The sequence below is a fragment of the Carcharodon carcharias genome, chromosome 19 (genome assembly GCF_017639515.1).
Source record: "Carcharodon carcharias isolate sCarCar2 chromosome 19, sCarCar2.pri, whole genome shotgun sequence".
In the NCBI taxonomy this organism is placed as follows: domain Eukaryota; kingdom Metazoa; phylum Chordata; class Chondrichthyes; order Lamniformes; family Lamnidae; genus Carcharodon; species Carcharodon carcharias.
The window spans coordinates 16,038,182-16,062,496 of NC_054485.1; the positions used below are offsets into that span (position 1 = coordinate 16,038,182).

At 44.5% G+C, this 24,315-nt stretch overlaps 1 protein-coding gene across 4 annotated transcripts in view; it reads left to right on the forward strand.

Moving 5' to 3' along the window:
* LOC121291367 (parkin coregulated gene protein homolog) overlaps positions 1–24,315 on the forward strand; it is a 982,704-nt gene that overhangs the window by 912,126 nt on the left and 46,263 nt on the right. Inside the window, exon 3 of one of the 4 annotated variants that reach the window (XR_005945989.1) lies at positions 1,325–3,005. The exons of the other annotated variants lie outside the window; for them this stretch is intronic. The gene's annotated coding sequence lies outside the window, so the exon portion shown is untranslated. Of the gene's footprint in view, positions 1–1,324; positions 3,006–24,315 lie in introns of those variants that run through there. 4 annotated transcript variants of the gene reach the window in all.

Below are 24,315 nucleotides of genomic sequence, written 5' to 3' on the forward strand. Positions count from 1 at the left end.
GACCGCACCTATGCATGGCAGTATCCTGGATACGTATATAGTTATGGGTTACCAATAAGCCATTTATGTCCCACCATACAAGCCTTCAGACCTCTTAGTGAGACACCAAACAACCTTACAACACTTACCTGGTCTGGTCTACATGTGGCTCCAGACCACAGCAATGTGCTTAACTCTTAACTGCTGTCTGAAACAGCCTAGCAAGCCATTCAGTTCAAGGGAAATTAAGGATAGGCAACAAATGCTGACCTTACCAGGAATTCCTACATAAAAGAATAAAAAAAGTTAAGAGTAACCACATTGCTGTCGGTCTAGAGACACTTATAGACCAGATTGATAAGGATAGCAGTTTTCCTTCCCTAAAGGTTTTTACAACAATCTGGTACTTTCAATTGTCTAACTTTTTATTCCAGAATTATTTACTTAGCTGATTTCAAAATCGCCAGCTGCCATGGTGGGATTCAAACCCAGGTATTGGTCAAAGCTCCTGTCTTACTAATCTTGTAACAGAACCTTTATGTTACCATATCACACACTCTCATCGATATAGTTCCACGTGCTTGAGATAGGGAACTCTGCATCTACAGCTCTCAGCAAAAGTTGTCCAACCTATACTGCCTATTCAGTGGAAACAATCCAGTTTATAAATTGCAGTCGCTGGTGCATAGCACCCCTGAGTTCATCATTTTAAAGTTAGTGAAATTACCTCAAGTTTGAATACTAAGATTTAACAAAAAGCTGAGGTATAGTTTTAATTATGCAGGATGAAGCTCCAAGTGAAGCTCAATTTAAATGAGTTATGAAAGGTAAGAATCAACAGTGCTGTCCATTTCGAATGAGCTTATGTCCACTGACATCTCGCAGAATGGCAGCTTTGCTTTATGTTAGCCTGCTATTGCATCGCTGAACTCCACAATCAAAGCACACCTCGGACTTAATCATTCCCTGAATTTCTTAGCGCTGTCTCAGTTTTGAGATGTCTCACTGACTTTGATGGCCGCAGGGAGAATTGCATACTCATCATCTGGCTTTTATGGAAAGCATAGATGATTAAGTGGAAGCTTTCTGTAGAATGTGCGTGTTTGAAATGCAGCAAGATTAGAATCGCCTTCTACATGGCATAGCTGTTCATCTTGATCCGGTTTGAATCTCTTTAAGGAAAGTGACTGCAGTGAGTTCAAGGTTGACAGCTACATCTGTAGAAACAAAAGTAATCTAATATGAGGTTGTCACATGATGGTGGTTGAGTAGTGACAGTAAATTATTTCCATTTTGCCGTCTTTTGAATGAGACATTAAACCAAGACCCTATCTGCCCTCTCTAGTGAATATAAAAGATCCCAAGGCACAGTTCTGAAGAAGGGCAAGGGAAGATGTCCTCGCAAGTATTTATCCCCAGTCATCACAAAAATAGATTATTATCTGGTCATTATCACGCTTCTGTTGCTGGGAGTTTGCTAGTGCACAAATTATCTGCATTACATTACAACAGTGATTACACTTCAAAAGTACTTAATTGGCTGTATAGCGGTCTGCAACATCCCGAGATCATGAAGGGCGCTACAAAAATGCAAGTTTTTCTTTTTTTTTATAATTCAGAGTTGGCCCTATCAAGGTATGCATCTCATTAATTATCTAATATGCCTCTGCAGCCCTTTCAAAGAAATACTAGCTTAGGTGCAGAATTTGTGCTTGATGGATTCATTTTCACTATTAAAAAGGTGATGTGATCTTGAATGAACTTTTCGGCCAAATCAAGGAACTGCGCCAGAAAATTACTTAACATCATTTCAGTCTCATGTACAATGCATGTGCATCATATGCATGAAAGGAGCCAGGGATGTTCCAAAGCTAGGTGCATTTGGTTACCATAGCTTGTGTATCAGAAATTTTACAATGGAATAGCGTTGCTGCATCACATACTCTGGAACACAGTGAATGAAGATTGCTGAGAATCGTGTTAAAATTACGACATGTAGAGAACAGGGAAGTTCAGGATATTTGCAGTGCTCTTGTGTCCCTCCTTCAGTTCCTTCTTTCTTCCCAGCTCTTTCCCTGGACTCTTTTCTCTCTCCCTCTCTCTCCCTCTCACTCTGGCAAAATACATCTTGAGCTCTGTTTTCCGCTCCTTTTTGCTTCTTACAGGAGTCCGAGAAGGGCTGATCACGCTGAGGCACTCTGGGCACGACTCACTAGGATAACTGAACCGGCACTATTTTTGAGCAGGTCTATACAGTGGCACTGGAGTAATGCCAACACCACTGTGAGCAAAACACACTCCACAATTGTCCTCCCCAAGAGGACAGCACCACAAATGCAAACGGAACATTGAGACTATACCTTTTTTTGTCAGAACATGTTCTAGCCTTTAGCAGAATTTGTGAACTGTTTCAAGTGTAATAGCGGGCCAGGTGATCTCTCTCAGAGATCAGCAGATGGGAGAACGAACATGGTTGTAAACAGGTCACTCTCTTCAGTTGCAGTCCTTATCAATTTTCACTAAACAAATTCTTCACTAAAAATCTATTGCCGATCAGCTTATATCGAAACTTACCTGACTTATCAGCCCTTGTGGCTTCCCATAATTTGGTGTTTTGTTTGTGTGTTTGACAAGGTTTGGTGTGACATATACTTCAACCACACACTCTGACTTATTAAAGCTTCTGTATTCTTGAGGCTGTAAGATAAGCTGTTTTAATAAAAATGAAAACCTTCAACAATTTGTGAACCTGTGGCCATTCCCCAGATGGCCCTGGCTAACAATTTTAAAGCCTAAAATACACTTCAGTCCAAAAACCACATGTAGCATTATAGTTGGAGCTCTCTGTCAATGTGAGTTGCTCCCTATAAAACATGTATGATTTTGTGGCAATTAAAATTTCCCTTCATAAAAGAATGGGGAATTTGGAAATTTATGAATCTTCCAGGAAAGAAAATAAACTTGGCTGAGCTGGAAATTGAATCTATCCATCGTACCAACAATAATAAAAGATTTCTCAAATTCATTGCAGTATGGGAACATTTTTAAATGTACATAATCTCAAAGGGATTCAGGCAAAAGCAATAAGCTTCCATCATTCTATTTTGCCTCATTTCATTTTTGGTTTACAAAGAACATTCCGGGCAATGTTAGGTTTATTTGCTCTGAAACCAAATCGCCAAACACGCCCTCATGCCATGAGATATATTGAGTTGAAAAATCTACCTTGGGCAGCTGCTGCAAATAGCATCTGTTGTACATGTCCACCTGATATTCAGTTCCATTAGGATCGTAGGAAAAGGAAGAGGCCATTTAGCCCCTCAAGCCTGGCCTGTTATTCAATAGGATCACCACTGCTCTGCGACCTAACTCCACACACGCTGGGCAGAATTTTCTGCCTATCAGGCGGGTGGGCCTGACCCAATCTCCAGCGGGTGGGGAGACAATCCCCGCCGGAGAAGTGGGCCCCGCCGCCATTTTATGTGGGTGGGCCAATTAAGGCCCGCCCAGCGTGACATCTGGCGAGAAGCGCTATGCGCTCCCTGTGCAGGGGGGGGTTTCCCCAAAAGCGAGAGTGCGCTCTTCCGCACATGCGCACGAAAGAGCGCACATCTCCCTGAGGCTAAGGGCAGCCTCAGGGAGATCGCTGACACTTTTAAAAATGTTAAAAATAAAATTTAAAAATCCTTAACATGTCCCTCTCATGTGACAATGTCACACGAGATGGGACGTGTTCATAAATTACACTAAAACTTTATTAAACTTTTTAAATTCCTACATGAAGCCTCATCCCGCCGGTGGATGAGGTTTCATGTTTTCTCTATTTGCCACCGGCGCTCCTGGCCTGCCTGCCAACCTTAAGGTTGGACGGGCAGGTCCTTTAATTGTTTCAATGATCCTGTCAATGGCCTCAATGGGCCCACAGCTGATTTTGCTGTGCACTCACCTTCCTGAAAATTTAAATGGGGCGGAATGACATCGGGGGTTCCACCCAACATCATCCCGCGTCATTTTATGTGTCGGCGAGTGGGCCCCACCCCTGCTCGCCAATGGTAAGATTCAGCCCCCTGCCTTTGCTCCATATCCCTTAATAGTTTGGTTCACAAAAATGTCAATCTTTGTTATAAAATCACTAAGTGACCTTGCACCAATTGCCATTTGCGGAAGAGAGTTCCAAACTTTCAGCACCCTTTTGAGTGAAGAAATGTTTCCTAATTTTATTCCTGCAAGGTCTAGCTCTAAATTCTGTTGACTAGTCCTAAAACTCCTCAATTAGTGGAAACGGTTTCTCCCAATATACTCTTTCTGTTCCTCTTAATATCCTGAAAACTTAGATCAAATCGCCCCTTACCCTTCTAAATTTGAAGGAATATAGCCCTAGTTGTGTAATCTCTCTCTTGGAATTCCAGGTATCATTCTGATAAATTTATTCTGTGCTCCCTCCCAGGCCAATACATCCTCCCTAAAACGTGGTGCTCGGAACTGGCTTTATGATTGGCCAATGAGCTTTGTAGGAAACTGCTGTTCCTGGATCCTGGATGTGTCCAGTAAAACAGGGGAAAGAACAAGTAAAGGGGAAATAAATTGTATTTCCTGATCCATTCCAAATGGGGAAAAATAAATCATTTCCAGACAACAAAAATGACTAATTTTAGAAACGTTCAAAGAAAAATCAGTTCACCAAATACCTTCCACTTGCAAAACTAGGAATGACACACTCTCAGTCCCATTCATGGGGAATGTCACATGGTTTATAGACACAACGTAATGCAATTGTAGGATTATCGGGTGTGGCCAATGTGGTGTTAGTATTTCAGTCAAAGACTGAGGATTTAGGGCATTACGCAGTAGCGGAGGTACAGCCGTTGCTGGAGTGATGACAGGAGCAAGGTTGCTTTCTCATCTCTTGGGCTGAAGCTGCTTTGCACGACTCCTCTGATCTAATACAACAGGTACCATGATGTGTCACCTTATGTTGTCACACAGGAAAATACCATGTTCAGCTCTATGTATCATTGTGCATTGGAATGTAAGTGGCAGGTAAGTAGTCATTGGACAGAGGGTAAAAAAAAGTTGATAAAGGGCTAGAAACAGAGATGGACATAAATATGACAAGTTGGTGACTGAATCTTCTCTCTGACAAAGAAGAAAAAATAGCAGGATGGTAGGAAGGATATAAATAATTGGAGAGATGGGGAGAGCAACAATAAAATAGAGATATGGAGAAGGTAATGGATTGACATATTGTCACATAAAGACCATCTCTGCTTCTTCCTGTTACGGCATTAGGACATGTAAATATTTTCTAAAGTATGTATCTTCTAGCTGCTAACAGCACTCCCATATTTAGGGCTTGGAGAGAACAGAGAGGAGGGACCTGGACATCAGAGGTACGTTCACGCCCGAGTTCCAACACAGCCAAGAAGCAGAATTCGGGGCCGGGGTTAGGGGGGAAATTGGCTGCTATGTGCATGTTTGTCTTGCAGCAAAGACTCACGGGAAAAAGTGGAGAATTATTATGGGGAAAAAGGTAGCCTGTTCAGAAATTGTGGATCAGAGCGTGTAATCAGATTGCAGAGCGAGAGAGAACCATGGCCTGATACAGGTACTGAGGATATCTGTACTGTGGAAAAATAGTTAAAAATGCCACACAAAAATCCGGTTAACATAGAAAATAGGAGCAAGAGGAGGTCATTCGGCCCATCGAGCCAGCTCCACCATTCAATGCAACCATGGCTGATCCTCTAACTCAATGCCATACTCCCGCGCTCTCCCATTTCTTCTCTCACATTTCTTCAGTGAAGGAGTTCAGTACAGTTGGAAGACAGCTAGTCACCATTATGGTAGATTTTAAAAGTCATGTAACCCCAACTGGCCAATGAGATTTACAGAAAGCGACACTAAGAAAGATCAAGTAATTTATTATTGGCCACTAAGATTAGCCTTTAAAAGGCTGTTGGTTAGACTGTGTAAAGACTTGACGATCCAAAACACAGCAGACCCAAGCCCAGCACAGGCTATGTGCTGGGCAGCCCAATGGGAAGAGGGTCCTGAAACAGCCTTCCGTCCTCTACTTGCATAGCGTATAATGTCATTTTCAGGTGCGGACCTTGGGCATCTGTATTTCAGCTTTACCAAGAAGGCACATGCACCACTTGCAGTGGAGAATGTGTTTGGTTCTGCCACCTGCCATACTAGCTGCTGACTGGATACTGGTTCACGCCCGCGTCAGTGATTTTCTGGGCCCTCATGGTTTTGATGAATTTTAAAAGCGGTCACAGGTGGTGAAGAATTCAGATAAATGTTTAGATTTTTAGCTAAGTGAGTGGTTACAAGAATAGGAAGTGATGTGGCCTTGGCGAGGCTGCATTTGGAATTCTGTGATTAGCTTAGGTCTCAATATTGCAGGAAAGCTGGAGAATCATTGGAAAGGAGAGCTGAAGTATGACAAATAGTTGTCCACCCTAGATATTAACTCTCTGAAGAAGAGCAGGATAACGAGTATTCGATGGAGATCTTTAAGGTTTGCATGGGCATCAGGAATTTGGATCTAGGATATTTCTCCTAGGCACAGGACTACGGCACACAGTCGAAAATGAAAGATGTCAAGGGGTAGGAGGAAAGTTAGACGTCTCTTTTCTCAGTGAGAGTGCGACCACATTATGAAACATCTTTAGCAGTGTGGCTGGTGGATTGAGAAGCCACAGCAGGGTTTAGAACAGGACTGAATGAATTTCTACAATCCAAAACATTACTACATCATTGTCATGAAAGTATAATAATTCTCATAATATTATTGTGATTTATTGTAAAAGTAGGTTAATAGTGGGGTTTGGATAGTTTCTTTGTGTGTGGGATTTAATTGAATTGGAGACAGCTGGTCTGGAGGCTTTTGATTTATCAAAAGAATCTAGGTTTGAAATGCTAAATACGTAAACATGGCTGAAGTTTTAGAAAGTGAAGTGAGGAGAATTTGCATTTTTAGATAAATCAGGGCAGTTTGAATTTCAAAGAGATGGTAGGATGTTATACCTAGCCAGAGAAGCTAGGCCAAGCAGTGTGTTTATTTTTCCCAAAGGTTACTGGTAATACTAGCACCGTGAAAAGATTTATATTATGAGAAAGATAAAGTTCCAAAGACATGTGGAAACAATGGAGTTTGCATTAAAAGGAAGAAACATGTATAAAGGAGAATGAGACTGTATGTCAGAGGGGAAGGCATTGTAGGATCTACCAGAAACATGAAAAGCCTCCAGTATTTGTGCATTAAACTGCAGTCTACAGAAACTGAAGCTGGGAAAAGCCACTTTGAATTCTACTGTCCAGGGTACTGTGGTGAATTTTCTGGATCTGTTTAAAATCTATTTGTTTTTTACTGTTGTCTTAACAGAGGTGTAACTGGACGCCAGATAAATTAAGGGTTTTAGGAATTAATATAATAGCAATTTGTAGACATATGTTTGTGCTTGAAATCTTTTCTTTTGTTAATAAATGTTTAATTTAGTTTTGTATAAAGTCTCTAGAGTCTTGACAGATATATTACTACTGAATTCAGGGCACACCTCTCGAAATAAAATACAAATTGCAAGATCATTGTGACCGTGTGATCAAGTTTCACTTGTGGATTTAGTCCGCCTGGCACACAACATGTGCTACATTATAACAATCATGATAAAGGAGATTTTCTGCCTTGGCATGGTAGCACACTGCCAGGAACACGTAAGGAAATTATCCATCTGTGGACCGATAATATTCGGACCAGTTGGGTGTTTCTGAACATTTGCAGCTTTCTGTATATAGTGGAATTAATGGTTACAGATCAAGCATATGCTTAGGTAAATCTGGTGATCTGGGAGTGACTATTCTTTGCGTTTCATTCAATCTGTCTTTGGGCAATTAATGCACATTTAATATTTACAGACAGCAGCTTACATTCTCAGGGGATCCATTTTCTTTTTAACTCCTGCCAACTAGCTCAGGAATGTAATTAAAAACCATTCCAAAAATATCTGCTTGGAGTCTCATCTCTACAAGCCAGAGTTGTTTCTTTAAAACTGGTTGTAAATTCTCTTTCCATAATCCTAAACCATGGGCCCTCATTTCCACATCGCCGACGTTTGGCAAACACATCGAGTTACATTAGAGACGAGTATTAAGAAGAAAGATTTCTGCGGGATGTGATTTTAAAACACTTAGGTCTGTCAAAGGAGCAACAAGGACTTTAATCCTTCATTGTCATAGTCCAGATCTCAGCTCTCCTGCAGCATTGTTTGATACACTTGGTGATTATATTAACTGCTATTACTTATCCTACTGCATGTTGATGCAGAGAATACTTATCTCTTGCATTCAAAGTGTTCAGATTAATGGGCAATGTTTGAGTAAAATACCAAGAGTAGGCGATTTTAACACAAACTTCCAAAATGATCCTTAAAATGAATGCGATAATTGTCAGTTCTAAACGAGCAAACTCAGCCTTTAGCTCTGACCTCTTGGAGTCTGTTAAATGTAAGCTATGTTTTTTAATGGAACATTATATTTTTTTAATGAGACGTATGTTAATTTGGTTATTGCTTTTGCTCAAATATGGCCTTTAGGCCAGCAAAGGCAAGAAGAAGTCTATTCAGCTAACATTTGTAAGGCAAATGGATAATACTGCAGACTGAGAAATGAGTCGCAGATTGTTAGCCTGTATGGATTTGAACCCTAATTTCTAACTCTCACGTGAGTTTTTAATTTTTCTGTCCTCTGCATCTATCTTTCAAATCATAAAACAACGGTTCTCAAATATTTTCAGTTTCTCAAAAATTCAGAGCCTCTCATACCCGCCTCATGATGGATACTGGCTCTGAAAGGTCAGACAAACAGCAGTCATCTTGCTGTTCTGTAAGTAAAATAAACAAATAAATACCAAATCTACAATATGCAAAAATGATCAGGTTTCTCTTTTTTTTGGAATTAATGTTTCATAGAATACAAACATTTGTTACTTAGTAGTACAGAACTTGAGTATTGCTGAAAAAGGAGGCAGCTATCAAAGCTTTTTGTCTTGCACTCATCAGGACAGATGCAAGAATACCAAATTTCAAAGAGAGCAACAATTTATGCTGCATGAGAAAAGAGGTTGGATTGGTTGGCAAGATGTCTTGACCAATCAGAGTCAACTTGCCAACCTGCCCTTGATATCAGGGCAGCATTTGACCAAGTGTGGCATCAAGGTGCACTAGCAAAACTGGAGTCGATGGGAACGAGGGGGACAACTTGCCGTTGGTTGAAGTCATACCTAACACAAAGGAAGAAGGCTGTGGTTTTTTGGAGGTCAGTCATCTCAGTTCCAGGACATCATTGCTGGAGTTCCTCAGGGTGGTGTCCTTGGCCCAACCATCTGCAGCTGACCTTCTTTCCATCATAAGGTCAGAAGTAGGGATGTTTGCTGATGATTACACAATATTCAGCACCATTCACAGCTTCTCAGATACTGAGGCAGTCTATTTCCGAATGCAGCAAGACCTGGACAATATCCAGGCTTGGGCTGACAAGTGGCAAGTAACATTCGCGCCACACAAGTGCCAGGCAATGACCATCTCCAACAAGAGAGAATCTAACCATAGCCCCTTGATGTTCAATGGCATTACCATCATTGAAGCGCCCACTATCAACATCCTGGGCATTACCATTGACCAGAAAGTAAACTGTACTAACTATATAAATGCTGTGGCTACAAGAGCAGGTCAGAGGCTAGGAATCCTGCAGTGAATAACTCACCTCCTGACTCCCCAAGCCTGTCCACCATCTACAAGGCACAAGTCAGGAGTGTGATGGAATACTCTCCACTTTCTTGGATGAGTGCAGCTTCAAAAACACTCAAGAAGCTTGACATCGTCCAGGAAAAAACAGTCCACTTGATTGGCACCACATCCACAAACATCCAATCCCTCCACCACTGACACACAGTAGCAGCAGTGTGTACCATCTACAAGATACACCACAGGAATTCACCAAGGCTCCTTTGACAGCACCTTCCAAATCTATGACCACTGCCATCTAGAATGAGCAGAGACATAGGAACACCACCACCTGGAAGTTCCCCTCCAAGTCACTCAGCATCCTGACTTGGAAATATATCGCCGTTCCTTCACTGTCGCTGGGTCAAAATCCTGGAACTCGCTTCCTAACAGCACTGTGGATGTACCTACACCACACAGACTGCAGCGGTTCAAGGAGGCAGCTCACCACCACCTTCTCAAGGGCACATAGGCAATAAGTGGTGGCCTAGCCAGCGATGCCCAAACCCCATAAATGAATTTTTTTAAATTATAGCTACTGAGGGCCCTAACCTCTTTACTGCCCCAAGCTGGGTACAATTCCAGCATCAGGAGGTGATGTTGTGCCAAAATGAAGAGGCTCAATATGCAAAATGCAGCAGCACCAGGTGATGATGGGGTCTGGGTGTTGGGGGAGATAAGGTTGAAGCTGGCTCTGGGTGTCAATTATTTTCTAGATCCAAGGAAAACATTCCACCTTCTTCAAAATCCACAAAAGAACAAAACTGAGTGAAGTTTTGGGGCTGTTTTCTCACGATCCTTAGCAACCCCTTTCAGTCCTGCTGATTAATACCAGTTGAACTCTACACATCACAAACTCTGACTACTCTAAGTGAATTTATAGTCTGGCTCTGAAGGGGAGTCAGGAGCCTCATTTTGGCCTGTCTCATTTTGGCCTGACCAATTTAGCAGTGACCATGTATGAACATAAGAAATAGGGGCAGGAGCAGGCCATATGACCCCACAAGCCTGCTGCCACGTTCAGTTAGATCATGGCTGAACGTTTACATCAACTCCACCATCCCAGACTTTCCCCCATCTCTTGATTCCCTTAGTGCCTCAAAATCTATCAATCTCAGTCTTACTGCAACACCTATGTGGTTTCTAGGCAAACCTCTGACCTGCTCAATTAATTATTATTAACTCAGTTTTACAAATGTAAAACGAGCAGCACAGTGTTGAATTCAAGCCCCTGTAATAGTGGAACATACAAATTTTTTTTTATATTCGTTCATTGGATGTGGGTATCACTGGCTCGACCAGCATTTATTGCCCATTCTTAATTGCCCATGTTCAGAGGGCAGTTAAGAATCCACCACAGTGCGGTGGATCTGGAGTCAAGTGTAGGCCAGACCAGGTAAGGATGGCAGATTTCCTTCCCTAAAGGATATTAGTGAACCAGGTGGGTTTTTTACGGGTTTTTTACAACCATGGTTTCATGGTCATTAGAATTTTAATTCCAGATTTTTATTGAATTCAAATTCCACCATCTGACGGGACGGGATTCGAACCCAGGTTCCCAGAGTGTGACCCTGGGCCTCTGGATTACTGCCTCCCCTTTTCATCAAATAATTGAAATTAATTTTTCATTGCCCGTCCAAACGTTCGGTTGGCCGGCCGGCGAAAAGGCCGGGCAGCCTGTGCATTTTTTTGCGAAACCTCATCCACGGGCGGGATGAGGCTTCCAACGGAGTCTAAACAAATAAAAAAAAAAATTTTAAAACTCATTTGTCACATGTCCCTGCTCATGTGACCGAGTCACATGTGGGGACATATTTTCCTTATTTGAAAAATCTTTATTTCGCAGGTTAAGAATCTTCAGCTCCCCGATGCAGCGCTGTACCTGCAGGGAGCTTTCACTGAGCACACCCGGTAATTGGCCATTAGTGAAACAGCGGTTGGGGCCCAATCGCGGGTGGCAGACCGTCGCGCAGCCGCTCCCGGGCCCACCCAATGAGGGGGAAATCCTAACCCAAGTCACCAAGACAGAAACCAATACGGCCTCATGCTTTCATAACTCGTCCCTTTGTCCCAGTGTGCTGGTGCAGCCTCCGGCACCTTGGAAAGGGGTGTGGACAAAGAGGAAGAAGGAGAAAGTGGGGTTACAGAACGCATTTTGTTTCTTAAGATTGCTGGAAGAATGAGTGCGGAGTTGGGGGCCGGGGTGGATTTGGGGCTGCGAGGACTGGGGGGTGGGGGCGTAGTGAAGAGGTTGGGTGAATGACAGTATTAAAAATATTAAGCGATATGATTATTTACATAAATTAACCAGCCCAAATCCAGGCTGGGAATGACAACAAGGCCCTTTAACACAGAAATATTTTCTCCACAGTGGAGGTAGAATCAAAGCCGCTGTCTACTTCTCACTAGTGGCCTGTTCCCTTATACATGAAAAGTCAATTTATTCACTAGTTCCGTCTGAAACTAAGAAAGTGCAGTCGCTTTTCAAAAAGAATTATCTGCACTGAATTGCATCATTTGTATTCAGCTTTTAATGATTTATGTTGAAAGTGATTTGTATTTCAGTAAATGGATTGATGTACATACTGCAATAAGTGAGGGTGTGGGCTATAGCCTGGGGCAGTCCCTGCAAAGCCCAGCATTGCAAGACTCTGAAGAATGCCTCTTTGGTACTCATGAAAGAGACCTTCAGTCCTTGCATGTAAAAGCTAATCTTAAGGTTGCAAGGATCATGCCCTCAGTATGTCAGAAATGGTGCGTGATCTAATTCCTCAGTGCTCCCTATTGTCTACCACCTCTTTGTGACATTTGCATTTTGCATGCGATTGAATTTGTGAGGTACTGTAAAATTTATGAGGATATTCCTAATTCCATTGATAGCAGCAGACAATTCATCATCCTCCTACACTGTGATGTTAACTCTTCCAATTCTAAATGAGCTGCTTTCCACGTGGCAGTGTGTTAGTTCACAGTACTATTTGCAGAGGTAAGCAATCACTCAGAACATTGTCATCAATGTTGGTACACTACTGAAAAATTAGTTAAAATTGAAGACCGCTTTCTTTGCCAAAAGTGGCACAAACTGTTGAAGAAAGGTTAATTGCACTTGCTGGTCACCACTTGAATTCAGAAAGTTTTACGCAATTCTAGAATCCCAAAACCAGTTTCCCTCTAATCCCATGTTTGCTCCTGTTTAAATGACAAATAATTGTATATTTGGACAGCAGATTACAGCAACAACTTGAACTTATGCAGTGCCTCCAACATAGAAAAATGTCTCAAGATACCTCATAAAGGTGGAAATAAAAATTGGCTACCAGGTTAGCTGGGTTTTCATTTAAAATTTTATTAAGAGATCAGCAGGACCTGTTTTGACCAGTGGTTTTTCTTTATTCTTTCATGGGATGTGGGTGTTACTGGCTAGTTCAGGATTTATTGCCCATCCCTAATTGCCCTTGAGAAGGTGGTGATGAGCTGCCTTCTTGAACCGCTGCAGACCATGTGGTGTAGGTACATCCATGGTGCTGTTAGGGAGGGAGTTCCAGGATTTTGACCCAGTGACAGTGAATGAATGGCGATATATTTCCAAGTCAGGATGGTGACTGAATTGGAGAGGAACTTGCAGGAGATGGTGTTTCCATGTATCTGCTGCACTTGTCCTTTCAGGTGGTAGAGGTTGTGAGTTTGGAAGGTGTGACAATAACTTAATCTTAGAGGCTAATATGTACATTTACATAATATCTAAATCTACAATATATTTAAACAGTAGGCTTTGACATTGCTGAGTTTCTAAAATGTTACATGTTTATCCTAAATTATCAAATTTTATTGCCTCTGGCAGTAGCTTGATAAAATTTTAATTATTAGTGATTCTCACAGGAAGGTAGAGGATATGATCTGTTTTAAAGAGTTTTATAGAATACAATGTACACTGTATAGGGAGTAGGGGATCGATGCACATGTTAAATGTAAATACGCCCACTGGATGTATTAGAAATAGTTTGATGTACCATTTCCTCAACCTCCTGCACTGTGATATTAACTCCTTAAATTCTAAATGAGCACTGCTGCTTTCCACGTGTGTTAGTTCACAGTACAAACTATTTGTAGGCGTAAACTGTATAAAGTATCACTCAGAATATTGCTATCAATAGTGCAACTGGTAGACTCTCACCCACCTGTGGCTTTATTCAGGGGATGTACTGTTTTGTAGAAACCAGAGCGTTATTAACAAAAGGGAAACAGAACATGCTGCAAAAACTCAGCAGGTCTAGCAGCAGCTATGGAGAGAGAGAAACAGTGTTAACGTTTCAAGTCTGTATGACCCTCCTTCAGAGCTGCCTTCTTGAACCGCTGCAGTCCATGCGGTGTAGGTACACCCACAGTGCTGTTAGGGAGGGAGTTCCAGGAATGCCAGGGCTCTGAAGGAGGGTCATACGGACTTGAAACGTTGTCTCTGTTTCTCTCTCCATCGATGGTGCTAGACCTGCTGAGTTTTTCCAGTACTTTCTGGTTTTGTTTCAGATTCCCAGCATCCGCAGCATTTTGCTTTTACGTTATTAACAAAAGTTGATGTGGATAATGGTGCAGGAATTAAGTGTGACACTGACAGGAAGTGAAGCCTATGTACAAGGTATTTAATAGGTTACATCAGTGACTCTTCTGTGGCCTTACTTACTCTGAGTTTGTGGAGCTAATGTGCTGCCTCCACTGAGGGAAGGCTTTAATTACAGTATGACAAGTTTACATCTACAGTTTCTATTATAAATGTATATGGTTGTAGATATGTTTCTGGGTTGAATTCCTGCAGGGTTTCTCAATCCCTTGCTGTAAGTTCACTGGAAAATTGAAAAAGCCTGTTCAAGCTGTTTGTCTGAGATTTCTGGCAACGTACCAGCAATGTTCTGGTAGGAGGTCAGGAGATTGAGGCCCTTTGTCGAAATTATCACCCATCATCTCCAACTCAGAAGGTCTGACATGAACCAAGCGAGGCTTTTTTTTATTAATCATTCACAGGATTTGGGCATCGCTGGCTAGGCCAGCATTTATTGCCCACTCCTAATTACCCTTGAGAAGGTGGTGATGGGCTGCCTTCTTGAACCGCTGCAGTCCATTTGGTGTAGGGACACCCACAGTGCTGTTAGGGCACAGTTCCAGGATTTTGGCCCAGCAACAGTGAAGGAACAGCGATATATTTCCAAGTCAGGATGGTGAGTGACTTGGAGGGGAACTTCCAGGTGGTTGTGTTCCCATGTGTCTGCTGCCCTTGTCCTTCTAGAGGCCGTGGGTTTGGAAGGTGCTGCTTAAGGAGGCTTGGTGCGTTTCTGCAGTGCATCTTATGGATGGTACACACTGCTGCCACTGTGCGTCGGGGGTAGACGGAGTCGATGTTTGTGAAAGGGGTGCCAATCAAGCAAACTGCTTTGTCCTAGATGGTGTTGAGCTTCTTGAGTGTTACTGGAGCTGCACTCATCCAGGCAAGTATTCCATCACACTCCATGTTGTGTAGATGGTGGACAGTCTTTGGGGGGGTCAGGAGGTGAGTTACTTGCTGCAGGATTCCTAGCCTCTGACCTGCTCTTGTGGCCACAGTATTTATATGGCTGGTCCAGTTCAGTTTCTAGTCAATGGTAACCTCCAGGATATTGATAGTGGGGGATTCATTGATGCTAATGCCATTGAACATCAAGGAGCGATGGTTGGATTCTCTCTTGTTAGAGATGGTCATTGCCTTGTGTGGTGTGAATGTTACTTGCCACTTGTCAGCCCAAGCCTGGATATTGTCCAGGTCTTGCTGCATTTGGACATGTACTACTTCAGTATCTAAGGAGTTGTGAACGGTGCAGAACATTGTGCAATCATCAGCGAACATCCCCACCTCTGACATAATAATGGAAAGAAGATTATTGGTGAAGCAGCTGAAGATGGTTGGGCCGAGGACCCTACCCTGAGGAACTCCTGTGGTGATGTTCTGGAGCTGAGACGATTGACCTCTAACAACCACAACCACATTCCAGAAAAGCTTCCCCCGTAAGATGTTTTTGATTCTATCGGATTATCTTCAGGTTTTCTTTCAACCATCTGCCATTTGCCATATTCTTACTGGTACCACAAGTGCGTGCCTTTATCTCTGAAATACAGTACCAGACCTAACACCAAAAACAGTTTCAGAATTACCTGGAAAAACTCAGCAGGTCTGGCAGCATCGGCGGAGAAGAAAAGAGTTGACGTTTCGAGTCCTCATGACCCTTCGACAGAACTAAGTAGAAATAGGAAAGGGATGAAATATAAGCTGGTTTAAGGTGTGTGTGTGTATGTGGGGGGGGGGGGTGGGTGGGTGGGGGGGGGTGGTGGGTTGGGTGGGGTGGGGGGAGAGAAGTGGAGAGGGGGTGTGGTTGTAGGGATAAGTAAGCAGTGATACTTATCATCAAAAGATGTCACAGACAACAGAATAAAAGAACACATAGGTGTTGAAGTTGGTGATATATATCTAAACGAATATGCTAATTAAGAATGGATGGTAGGGCACTCAAGGTATAGCTCTAGTGGGGGTGGGGGGAGCATAAAAGATTTAAAAATATTTAAAAATAATGGAAATAGGTGGGAAAAAGAAAAATCCATATAATTTATTGGAAAAAACAAAAGGAAGGGGGAAGAAACAGAAAGGGGGTGGGGATGGAGGAGGGAGTTCAGGACCTAAAGTTCTTGAATTCAATATTCAGTCCGGAAGGCTGTAAAGTGCCTAGTCGGAAGATGAGGTATTGTTCCTCCAGTTTGCGTTGGGCTTCACTGGAACAATGCAGCAAGCCAAGGACAGACATGTGGGCAAGAGAGCAGGGTGGAGTGTTGAAATGGCAAGTGACAGGGAGGTTTGGGTCATTCTTGCGGACAGACCGCAGGTGTTCTGCAAAGCGGTCGCCCAGTTTACTTTTGGTCTCTCCAATGTAGAGGAGACCCAAACTTCCCTGTCACTTGCCATTTTAACAATCCACCATGCTCTCTTGCCCACATGTCTGTCCTTGGCTTGCTGCATTGTTCCAGTGAAGCCCAACGCAAACTGGAGGAACAATACCTCATCTTCCGACTAAACACTTTACAGCCTTCCGGACTGAATATTGAATTCAACAACTTTAGGTCCTGAACTCCCTCCTCCATCCCCACCTCCTTTATGTTTCTTCCCCCTTCCTTTTGTTTTTTTCCAATAAATTACATAGATTTTTCTTTTTCCCACCTATTTCCATTATTTTTAAATATTTTTAAATCTTTTATGCTCCCCCCACCCCCACTAGAGCTATACCTTGAGTGCCCTACCATCCATTCTTAATTAGCGCATCCGTTTAGATATATATCACCAACTTCAACACCTATGTGTTCTTTTGTTCTGTTGTCTGTGACATCTTTTGATGATCTGCTTCTATCACTGCTTGCTTGTCCCTACAACCGCACTCCCCCCTCCACTTCTCTCCCCCCACCCACACTCACACACCTTAAACCAGCTTATATTTCACCCCTTTCCTATTTCTACTTAGTTCTGTCGAAGGGTCACGAGGACTCGAAACGTCAACTCTTTTCTTCTCCGCCGATGCTGCCAGACCTGCTGAGTTTTTCCAGGTAATTCTGTTTTTGTTTTGGATTTCCAGCATCCGCAGTTTTTTGTTTTTGTTTTTATTACCAAAAACAGTTTACTGTCTGCCCCTCTTTAGGATTCCCTGTGCCAGATCGTGTTATATTTTCTAGCAGGAACCCTGCCTAATGTGTTATCATTGATGTTCCATGGCAGGATCACCAATTCAATAGGGGGAAATCATGTATTAAACTGTCTCCTTAAGGTTTTTGACACTCCAACACTATGACTTTTTCCCTGTGAAAAGGGGAAAAAGTCATAGTGTTGGGGTGTGAAAAATGACATGTGCATTGACCATGCTCCTACCGCTGCCAGGAGAACTGGTTAGCAGGAAGGTCTCCTGCAAGTGAATTCAAATTTTAGAACTGCATCTTGTCATTGATGACTCACCACAATACTTTCAGCAAACCAATAAATAAGTAGGAGCCCAAGGTTCACAGACCATAAATATCCAATGACCCTCTGGGTTATATTTCTTCTATGTTTTTTAGAAGACGTAGGGAAAAGATTTGCTCCGCGCGTTAACTTAATGCAAAATGCAATATGAGTGCCAAGCTCAAAGCATGAATTGTTGCATACACACATCATATTTGCAATAACTTATGTACACAGAACTATTTTATACCTTTCAACCTTGTTCCAAAAATTTCCAAACGAGGGCCTCAGGAGTCCCAGCCCAGTGAGCCTGCAAGAACATCAGATTTCTCTCCGTCTGCCATTACGTTTCTTTACTTTTCTTCCTTGTTGACTTGCTAGCATTTCTGTTGTTTTCTACTTAATAGAACAGGACTTTCTTCACTAGTGATACAGTCTTCCTTCAGGTAGCTAACTGGCTTTCAGACGGGATTTTCCAGTCACGCCACAGACGGCCATCGTCATGGGTGGGATGGGAAAGTTTGGGGAGCCGTTGACTTTTCACAGCTGTCCAGATTTTTCCATCCTGCCGCCCCCCCACCCCCCCCCGACCCCCGGATGATGGCCACTGGCTTCAGGGGTGGAAGTGTTCCCATATCCTTAGAGATTCCAACACAGAAAAATGTAATGTTTGAAATTTTTAAGGAAACATGAGGGATGAAGACTCTATGATAAGTTGGTTAACTATCACTTTTTATATCCATTGGAAGTCTCCTTATACGAGTAAATAGTGTTAACCTTGGCTGCTTTTCTTGACCACCAACCCTGTCCTTAGACCTTTTCCCCTGCCCCCTTCACCCTCACTTCCAACAAGTGCAAGGAGCTTATAGACTTCTTTGTCACTAAGAGTAAGAACATCAGTCGTCTCTGCATTTTCCCTTGTCTTACAAGACAAACCTCCCACAATGTTCACTCCACATGATGCCAACCGTGGCCTTGAATCCGTCTTTTCACTGTTTTTCTCTCCTAGCTCCCCTCTCACTTCCTGACTGACAGGCCAGCTGACTTGGCTGTCTCTCCTCGGATATTATTCTCCTCCCTTTCAAAACCACTGTCATTTTCCACCTCCTCAAAAAAAAAACCCACGCTTAATTCCTCTACCCTTGGAAGCTACAGTTCCATCTCCAACCTTCCTTTCCATTACAGGGTGCTTGGACATGTTATCACATCCCAAGTGCATGCCCATCTTTTCTGAAACTCATTGCGTAGTATTTGCAGCACTGGATCAGGCCATTTGGACCAACTGAGCCATGCTGCTGTTTAGGCTCCACATGAACCTTCTCCCAACCTTCTTCTAACCCCATCATATATCCTTCTGTTGCTTTCTTCCTCATGCATTTATCTAGCTTCCCTTTAAATGCTGGCCACCTCAACTACTCTTCATGGTGGCGAGTTCGTCATTGTAACCATTCTCTGAATAAAGTAATTTTTCCCGAATTTCCTATTGAATCTATGAGTGATTTTCTTATACATAGGGTCCCTGGTTCTGGTCTGCAAGGCTAGTGGAAAAATCGTCCGTACATCTTTCCTAACAAATCCTTTCATAATTTTAAAGACCTCTATCAGGACATCCCCCACCACCACCCCCCCCACCGCCATTCTTCTCTGCCCTAGAGAAAAGAAACCCAGACTGTTCAATCTTACCCTATGAGTATGGAATAAATCTTTTTTGCACCTTCTCCAGCGTCTCTATATTCTTTCACAATATAGAGATCAGAACGGTTCATAGCATTCCAAATGTTGCCTAACCAAGTGTTAATCAAGTCCTTCCCTCTAGAAATGAATCCCAAATAGTTGCTAGTTTTTTCTTCATGGCCTTTTTAACCTGCAGCACCAGTTTTAGTGATTTGTTTAACTGCCCCTCCTGACAGACACGGAGCAGAGTGAAGCAGCGCGGGAGCAGGGCGAAGCAGCGCGGGAGCAGGGTGAAGCAGAAGGGGAGCAGGGTGAAGCAACGCGTGAGCAGGGTGAAGCAGCGCGGGAGCAGGGTGAAGCAGCACGTGAGCAGAGTGAAGCAGCACGTGAGCAGAGTGAAGCAGCGTGGGAGCAGGGTGAAGCAGCACGTGAGCAGGATGAAGCAGCGCGTGAGCAGGGTGAAACAGCGTGGGAGCAGATTGAAGCAGCGCGGTTCAGGGTGAAGCAGCACGTGAGCAGAGTGAAGCAGCGCGGAAGTAGGGTGAAACAGCGCGGGAGCAGGGTGAAGCAGCGCGGGAGCAGGGTGAAGCAGCACGGGAGCAGAGTGAAGCAGCGCGTAAGCAGGGTGAAGCAGCGCGGGAGCAGGGTGAAGCAGCGCGGGAGCAGAGTGAAGCTGCGCAGGAGTAGGGTGAAGCAGCGCGGGAGCAGAGTGAAGCAGCGCGGGAGCAGGGTGAAGCAGAAGGGGAGCAGAGTGAAGCAGCGCGGGAGCAGGGTGAAGCAGCGCGTGAGCAGGGTGAAGCAGCGCGGGAGCAGAGTGAAGCAGCGCAGGAGTAGGGTGAAGCAGCGCGGGAGCAGAGTGAAGCAGCGCGGGAGCAGAGTGAAGCAGCGCGGGAGCAGAGTGAAGCAGCGCGGGAGCAGAGTGAAGCAGCACGGGAGCAGAGTGAAGCAGCGCGTGAGCAGAGTGAAGCAGCGCGGGAGCAGGATGAAGCTGCACGTGAGCAGGGTGAAGCTGCACGGGAGCAGGGTGAAGCAGCGCAGGAGCAGGGTGAAGCAGAGCGTGAGCAGGGTGAAGCAGCACGGGAGCAGGGTGAAGCTGCACATGAGCAGGGTGAAGCTGCACATGAGCAGGGTGAAGCAGAGCGGGAGCAGGGTGAAGCAGAGCGGGAGCAGGGTGAAGCAGCGTGGGAGCAGGGTGAAGCAGCACGGGAGCAGGGTGAAGCAGCGCGGGAGCAGATTGAAGCAGCGCAGGAGCAGAGTGAAGCAGCACGGGAGCAGAGTGAAGCAGAAGGGAAGCAGAGTGAAGCAGCGCGGGAGCAGAGTGAAGCAGAAGGGAAGCAGAGTGAAGCAGCGCGGGAGCAGAGTGAAGCAGAAGGGAAGCAGAGTGAAGCAGCACGGGAGCAGGGTGAAGCAGCGCGTGAGCAGGGTGAAACAGCGCGGGAGCAGAGTGAAGCAGCGCGGGAGCAGATTGAAGCAGCGCGGGAGCAGAGTGAAGCAGCGCGGGAGCAGATTGAAGCAGCGCGGGAGCAGAGTGAAGCAGCGCGGGAGCAGAGTGAAGCAGCGCGGGAGCAGATTGAAGCAGCGCGGGAGCAGGGTGAAGCAGAAGGGGAGCAGAGTGAAGTAGCGCGGGAGCAGGGTGAAGCAGAAGGGGAGCAGGGTGAAACAGCGCGGGAGCAATGTGAAGCAGCGCGTGAGCAGGGTGAAGCAGCGCGGGAGCAGGGTGAAGCAGCACGGGAGCAGATTGAAGCAGCGCGGGAGCAGGGTGAAGCAGCGCGGGAGCAGGGTGAAGCAGCGCGGGAGCAGGGTGAAGCAGCACGGGAGCAGATTGAAGCAGCACGGGAGCAGGGTGAAGCAGCGCGGGAGCAGGGTGAAGCAGCGCGGGAGCAGAGTGAAGCAGCGCGGGAGCAGGGTGAAGCAGAAGGGGAGCAGAGTGAAGCAGCGCGGGAGCAGGGTGAAGCAGCGCGGGAGCAGAGTGAAGCAGCGCGGGAGCAGAGTGAAGCAGCGCGGGAGCAGGGTGAAGCAGCGCAGGAGCAGAGTGAAGCAGCGCGGGAGCAGGGTGAAGCAGCACGGGAACAGGGTGAAGCAGCGCGGGAGCAGGGTGAAGCAGAAGGGGAGCAGAGTGAAGCAGCACGGGAGCAGGGTGAAGCAGCGCGGGAGCAGAATGAAGCAGCGCGGGAGCAGGGTGAAGCAGCACGTGAGCAGAGTGAAGCAGCACGTGAGCAGATTGAAGCAGCGCGGGAGTAGGGCGAAGCAGTCCGGGAGCAGAGTGAAGCAGCACGGGAGCAGAGTGAAGCAGCGCGGGAGCAGGGTGAAGCAGCACGGGAGCAGAGTGAAGCAGCGCGGGAGCAGGGTGAAGCAGCGCGGGAGCAGATTGAAGCAGCGTGGGAGCAGAGTGAAGCAGCACGGGAGCAGATTGAAGCAGCGCGGGAGCAGGGTGAAGCAGGGCGGGAGCAGAGTGAAGCAGCGCGGGAGCAGGGTGAAGCAGCGTGGGAGCAGGGTGAAGCAGCGCGGGAGCAGGGTGAACCAGAGTGGGTGCTCCTCTACTCTTCTACCCCACTTAGACATTTACTTTCCAACCTATCTTTTCATTTTTCCAAAATGTGCTAGCTCACCTGTATCTATAGTGAAGTTTATTTGTGAATCACACACCAATTCTGCAAGTTTATTAATGTCTTCCTGTATTTTTTTGACATTTGAATATCTCCAATCAGATTTCTGTCCTGCCACAGAATTGAAATGGTCCTAAATGAAGCCATATATAACATTGCCTGTGAGTGTTACCAAAGTAAACCATTCTTCCTTGTCCTTCTCAATCTCTCTTTAGCATTTGAGATGGTCAGCCACACTATCCTTCTCTAACCTTTCTCCTCTGTTGGTCAGCTGCATGGGACTGCACTCATTGGGTCCTCACATACCTATCTAATTTTAGACAATGCATTTCCTACAATGTCTTCTCTTCCTTCCCCACACGATTACCTCCAGAGTCACCCAAGGATCCATCCTTAACCCCCTCCTCTTCTCAACTACGTAGCATCATCATTTGCGAACATGGGACTAGGTTCCACATTTACACTGACAACAAACAATGCAACCTCTCCACTGACTGTCTAGGCTCCTACACAGTCTCTTTGTTATCAGGCTGCTTATCTGAAACCAGTTAAACATTGGGAGGACAGGAGCCAATACCACTGATTCCATCCACCTCTCTGACCACTGTCTTATGTTGCACCAGGCTGTTTGCATCCTCAGTAGTTTATATGGTCCCAAGATGGGCTCCTGACTTTAAATCCTCTCCGTCACACAGACCACTTCCTTCCACTTCTGTAACATCAATCATCTCTGCCTCTGTAGCAGCCTAGCTGCTGCTGAAATTCTCATCCATTCCCTTGTTCCTCCAGTCGAGGCTATTCCAAAGCTCTTCTGACAGACCTCTCGTCCTCCACAGAAGCTTTAGATCATCCAAAAACCCTCCTGACCAAGCTGCACTGAGCCCTGCTCACCCATCACCTCTGTGTTTGCTGACCTATATTTGCTGCCAGTCTCCCAAATTTTAATTTTTCATCCTTGTGTTCAAACCCATTCATGGCCTCACTCCTTCTGGTCTCACTAATCTCCTCCAATCCGTCAATCCCCTGTGCACTCTGCATTATTCCAACTCTGGTCCCTTTTTCACTTCTCCACTCTCTTCACTCCACCACCAGTGGCTGTGCCTTCATTCAAATAGCTGTTTAAAAGTCCCACCTGAAAGCTCCCTACATCTCCACCTTCCTCTCCTCCTTTAAGAGCCTCCTTCATGTCCATCCCTTTGACCAAGCTTGTGCCCATCCCTCCTACTCTCTCTCTCATTGGCTAGGTAAAGATTTCTGTCTGGTTACTACTCTCTGAACCATCTTGAAGTGTTTTTCTACATTAGAGGTGCTACACAAATGCAAACTGTTGAGTTGTAACCAATGAAACAGACACACCTGATGCTGTGTATCTATTTGGAATCTGTAGCTTCTCTTGTATAAATGAGCAAAGTGAAGCTATTGAAGATCAATATTTCAGTCTTTCACATCTGTGGTGTACAATGCCGAACATAACAATGGGAAGGCTCTACTGGAAAATATGATGAAAGAACACAGTTATACGCAGCAGGAATACCTGCCATAAAGGTACATCACATGCTTCACGCTCCCGTAGTCTCAATTGAGAATTCCCCAAGCTTCAGAATGCGTCTATTTCCGATATGTCACAGCTGGTGTTGGGAATCATCAAAATTAATTTTTACTATGTAACAGGATAATGGAAATTTGCCACAGCAATTTATTTTCGATCCTTAGCATTACACAAATGCTGTTTCGCCTCTTGAAAATTGGGCTGCAATATTGTTAGAAGGCAATAAACAAACATAAGTAGTTGTCAATGCATCATCCTTGATTCTTTTAGCTGCAGACAGTTTAGCCAGTGTTTCAGAGCTGTTAAACGTAACTTCTGCATGTGAGACCAAAAATAAACTTTAGTGCATGTATTGTGAAAACTGAGACACGTGAACCGTATCACTTTTAACAGTGCCATATGACAAGACATGGGCCATTTAGTGTAACATGGAAAAGTGTTCATTATTACTGATTCCTATTATAAAAAAATCAAAATGAACTCTATCCATAGAAATATTAAGCCAGAAGTAGTATTCTCTTAATGTGGTGTTATGATTATAATAACATGACAGATTTGCAAAAAAAACCCACTTTGGAAATAAAGATAACTTGAAATTAAAAGTTACACAACACAGTATTCAGGACTAAAGAACAGCAGGAAAAGGACATAAGTTATTCCAATGACAATGCATTGAACTTTGATCCTGGCTCCAGTTTGTTCTCTTGCATCAAAGCATTGGCA